Here is a 5,995-nt window from a genome sequence, read left to right as displayed (position 1 = left end):
TAGGGGAGTTGCTTCCCCAAATCAAAATCCTTTCTCTGATTTTTATAATCACCAAGAGAAATTCTTTTTTTTTTTAAAGAAATTCTTATTTAAAACATTTGCTTTTCAGGTGTCATTTTATGAAGAAGGAGGTATTATGAATAAACACCTGGAGCATTGTGGCATGTATGTTTAATTGTGACTTTGGTTGTCAGTGGTGCTTTATAGATCTTACTTCTGTCAATTTACAAAACTGTAAGGGTACTTGTCAGCTCTGTGATGACTTTGCTTTGGCCTATAAGGTAGGTTCTACTACTGGCCCATTTTATTGATGAAGAAACTGAGATACAGAAGTTAGCTTCTTCATGTTTACCCAGCTACTCAGTCAATGATATAAGAGGAGAAAGAGATTTTTTAATGGAGATTACACTGATTCATGGAGTGGCTTGAGAGGAATCAAATCTTCATAATATTGAGCCTTTTAATACATAAACATGGTGTATGCTTCAATTTATTCTACCCTTAATTTCTCAACCACATTTTGTAGTTTTCTATGTTAAGGTTTTCTACATCTTTAATTCATAGATATTTGATGGGATTATTTTTCTGCATTTGTAACTCTAAAAATTGTAATTGCTAATTGTTGTCATTATGTAAAAATACAATTCCTTTTATATGTAGATCTTACATCTGGCAATGTTGTGTTATATTCTCTTATTAATTCTAATGATCTGTAGGAGATTCATTTGGGTTTTCTACATACACAAATGTGTCATTTGTGAATAAGACGTTTCATCACTTCTTTTTAATCCCTTGTATCTTTTATTTCTTTCTCTTGCCTTATTGCACTGGTTAAGACTTCGGGTACAATTTTGACTAGCAGACATTCTAATTTCGTTCCTGATTCACTTCTCTCATCAAGTTTGCTCTAAGATTTTTATAAATGTCCATTATCATATTAAGGAAGTTTTCTTCTTTTCTTAGTTCACTAATCCTTTTTATTATGAGTCAATGTTATATTTTAACAAAGGCAGCTATCCCTCTATTGAGATAGCCATGTGACTTTTTTCCTCTTCTATTCTGTTAATGTGTTGAATTATATGGATTTCAATATTTGATTAGACCCAGAATTCTTGGAATAAACCAAACTTGTTCATGTTATATATATTATTAGATTTGGTTTGCCAATACTTTGTTTAAACTTTTACATTTAAATCATGAGAGAATGCCTGCAATCTTTCTTTTTTGCAATGCTCTTGTTAGGTTGCAGTGTAAAACTTTTACTAGCCTCATAAAACAAGTTAGGAAGTATTTCCTCTATGTCTGTTTGCTGAAGGATTTGTAAACGATTTATGCCATTTCTTTATTAAATGGAAGAATTTACTTGTGAAGGCTTCCTGGTCTCAATATTCTTTGTATCATAAGTAGACTTACCTCAAAGCTAATTATTATACAGGTCTTACCCAGTGTCCTGACACAAAAGTATGGAACCAAAGATCATACCGCACTGAAGTGTTACCCTATGGCACCAGCACCAAGAGGTGACAAATGTGGAACTTGAAGCTGAAATGCAGTAAACTCTTCCATCAGGTGTGTAGATTATGGGGCACCTGGGTGGCTTGGTGGTTGAGTGTCTGCCTTCAGCTCAAGTCATGATCCCGGGGTCCTGGGATCGCGTCCTACATCAGGCTCCTCTCAGGGATTTCTGCTTCTCCCTCTGCCTATGTCTCTGTCTCTCTCTTTCTCTCTCTGTGTTTCTCATGAATAAATAAATAAAATCTTAAAAAAAAAGATGCATAGATTGTAAGCAGAGAATACAGTTTTCCTCAATGAATAGTCAAGTCCTCTCCTTTTAGGAATACACTTGATAATGCCTTGAAATTTATAGCTCATATATAAAAGAAAATTAAAGGAAGTTTATCCCAAATTTGACAACAATCCTAAAGGTTTGTGACATTACAATAAGTCATAAATCTGAAAGAAACTTTTTTAACTGACCAGTATTAATATAATAATGTGAATAATAATAATAATAATAATGTGAACAACTAAAAGACAGATTTGAATTATCTTATCCTCATGACAGAAAATGACATTATAAAATTATTGTTATGTATGTAGGTGATCAAAGTGTTTACAGATAAATGATCTAGAACAAAACTATTAGAAGCATGCCAAACATCTAGTGAATAACATTATTATATTATTTTTCTAGATTTGGTTATAGTCTGAAATTGGACAGTTTTTTATTTCTTTATTTTTTATTTTTTAAAAAGACTTTATTTATTCCTGAGAGATACAGAGAGAGAGGCAGAGACACAGGCAGAGGGAGAAGCAGGCTCCCTGCAGGAAGCCTGATGTGGGACTCCATCCCAGGACTCCAGGTTCATACCCGGAGCCGAAGGCAGATGCTTAACTGCTGAGCCACCCAGGTGTCCCAAAATCGGATAGTTTTTTATAATTTATATTTTGTTGTGATTTGTTTGCTCATTCAAAGGAATATTCATTTTCACAAGTGATTTTGTATTTTTTTCTTGCATAGGGTCCTCAAAGTTGTGTATATATCACATATTGAATATAGAAGGAAGGAAAAAGGGATAGAGGGAGGAAATTCAATAATTAAAGAGTAATGAATTCATTTGAAGAATAATGGAGAGTATCTCTAAAACAACATTGGAAAATATAAGGCAACTGAATAATATTCTGAATATTTTGAAGAATATATAGTTTTAACTATTTCAAGCCAAATTATTAATTGTAAGTGTGAAGATAATCTCAGGTATGCAATATATCAAATAATTTACATTTTTTGCACCACTTATAAGGAATCTACTGGAAGATATGTTTTATCAAATGGGCAGGTAAATCAAGAAAGAGATACACACAGAATTTAGGAAACAGGGCATCAAACATAAAAGAGGCAAAGGGCACTCACGGGATCACGGTAAAGGGAGATTCTAAAATGGTAGCCGTCAGTGATCCCACACAGCAACCACTCCTGATTGGAGAAGGCCAGAAGGCTCTTGGCAGAGTTTTCTTTTTGAAATAATCAAGTGTTTGAATGTTCTGAGAGACAATTTAAACAATTGGGGCAGGTGGTAAATTTTAGTATTGAATTAGTGATAATCACATAGAAAACTATTCAAACAAAAAATATATGTAATTATTCATGAGGTGAAGTAGTGAGTTGCACAAGATATAAAAAATGATCATGGTACACTACATGGTTTAGCACTTACATTGTCATAATAAGATATACACTGAATGTTGATTCAATAAAAATTACTATATAATTGGATTCAGTGCATGGGCCAAAGTGTTATGGGAAGACATAGTAGTGGCGGGGCAGGATGGGGTGTGATTAGGAGTCAAATTCTTATATTTCAGAGTGAAAAGTCCATAAATAATGAACAAATCTGAAGAAGCAAGAAGGAAGATACTGGCAATTATTAGGAGAAATGGTGTTGAACTCCTAAAGAAGAAGCTTAAAACATTGAAAATGGTTGTTTTGGGAGAGTAGGAAATACAATGAAATTGATGACTTTCAAGAAATTGCTTTATCTTTTTCACATCTTGTGAGGGGAAAATTGTAGGGAAAAAAATGAACTGAATGTACATAAAAATTTATAGAAATAAAAGCTAAATTTAAAAGCACATTAAAATTTTAAATGTTTTCCCCAGTTATGTATTCTTTATATAATAGAAAATCACTTAGGGCCTACTGGGTAGGCAACTTGCTCTGCTCAATTGATTTCAAATTTTAATTCTTTGAATGTTTGGGGAAAGGAGAGAGTTAAGAAAAATTATGGTATAAATTATAACTTAATTTGAAGCAGTTGAAAATGTTGTTAGCCATAAGGATAAAAGAGTTGTCAGATAGATTTCTCTAAGTGAAATTACAGATCTTTCCCTAGCTCTCTTCCATTCTGTGCAGGAGTCAACTTACAAGAGAAGACTTTTCTACCTCCGCTGTTGCAGGTCTATACCTTGAACACACTGCTTATGCTCATTCATTCACTTAATAAATACTTTTTCTGTCTATCACCATGGTAAACACTGAGGACAGGTTGTTTAAAAAGATGAGGCTAGTCCCTGCACATCAGGTTTGATGAAGATGCACTTTAAACTGATGATATTGATCCCCTCACCATGCCTATGATTGCTATGGTCCTGCCCATACTGACTCCTATTTCTTCTTCACTCCACATCCTACACTTCACACAAGACCTAACTTAAGCTGTCTCTGACTCACCCATGCCAGTCTTTCCAAAAGACCTAAGAATTTTCTTCAATATTCTTATGTTTGTCTCTAAAAGTGGTATTTCTTTAAGATTTTATTTATTTATTCATGAGAGACACACACAGACAGACAGAGAGAGAGAGAGAGAGAGAGAGAGGCAGAGACACAGGCAGAGGCAGAAGCAGACTCCCTGAGAGGAGCCTGGTGCAGGATTCAATCCCAGGACCCGGGCATCAGGACTTGACCCAAAGGCAGATGCTCAACCACTGAGCCATCCAGGTGCCCTCTAAAGTGGTATTTCTTTAGTATTTTCATAGTGATATAGGTACACTGAATTAAGTACATGTAAATGAATGGCTGACTAAGGTCATTACTGGTTGACTGTGTATCGGATACAGCGGATGGTCATACGAGAAACGGAGTCCCATCTTTCTTTATTATTCCATACTGCATACAAACTTCACAGAGTGTGAATTTTCCTTGTGTACAAAACTGGGTATCAATATCTATCGAGCTTCCTTATAGTAATCATAAGCATTTTATTCAGTTCTAACCTCGTCATAATAATAGCTGACATACAGAGTACTTACTATGTGCCAGACACTGCTCTGTGTGCTTTAATCAATTAATACCTTAATCCTCAAAGAAATCCTGAGATATGTGTATTAATTGTCTCATTTTATGAAAGACAAATTTGAGACTTAGATTAAGCAACTTGCCTGCTGTCACAGAGCTTGCGAAATGCAAAGCCAGGCAATCTGGCTCCAGTGTCCACTCTGTTAGCCTCCGGGTGACACTTCTCATTAAGGAAATGCTCAATGAGTAGCAGGTAGTGTTAAAATAGGAAAGGCAGTTAATTTAAATAATTTATCTTATATCAACTATTCATTGACTTTTCTATAGTTGATAATAGTAATTCCTCCATATTTCATGAACATGGTGTTTTGACTTCAAAATGAGACACACTAATTAAAAATAGTGAGAGAAAGATAAAATCTCAGAATTTAAAATAGTTGAGTGATAGTTTACCACATAGCTATGGAACAATTCTTAAAAAGGAGTATCAGTAGAATTAAAACTATTCTTTAGATGATAAAATAAGAGAACAGTATTTTGTCATGACTATTTTATTGGTGCTATACATTAGATCTTTGCTTATTTCCATTTTCCCTGAAAAAAGATATTTATACTAAAAGCTGCCCCTTCCCAGCAAGAGCCCAAGTGTGAACAGCTGATCTCAGAAGTCATAAGACTGTGTGTTATTTCTGGAAAATTAAAGACAGTACCTTTTGTTCTATGGTTAATTGCATTTGATAATTAGGAAACTATAATCAAAATCTGAAAAGAGCAAGGGCAGTATCAGATTAATCATAAAGCACAGGATGAAAATAAAAACCTTTAAAATGAAATTACAACAATAATTTTTTCTAAGTTTTCTAGGCAAATTTAATAATAATGGGGCTTGAGAACCCTAAAGCTAAAAACTCACAAGTTTCCTTAAAAAAATATTTCACAAATAAAGCTACAATGCTAGTACACATTTCTTATAGATGCCTTCGAAAATGTAAAAGCAGCAAAGAAGAAGTAAAAACTGTAAATTCTTTGTTTCACTCTAACTACAATCACCACCTCTACTTGGTGCTCATGCTACTCTGTCTCTTAATAAAAGCATCAAGCATTTATGGTTCCTTTAAGAAGAAAGGAAGGGATTTGTGAGATTCAGCAATTTGTAGTATTTCCTCATCCATTCTATTCCCTCCAGCATTTTGTCTACAG

The sequence above is a fragment of the Nyctereutes procyonoides genome, unplaced genomic scaffold (assembly GCF_905146905.1).
Source record: "Nyctereutes procyonoides isolate TBG_1078 unplaced genomic scaffold, NYPRO_anot_genome, whole genome shotgun sequence".
NCBI classification, from domain to species: domain Eukaryota; kingdom Metazoa; phylum Chordata; class Mammalia; order Carnivora; family Canidae; genus Nyctereutes; species Nyctereutes procyonoides.
Note: the sequence above shows the minus strand (reverse complement) of the source record.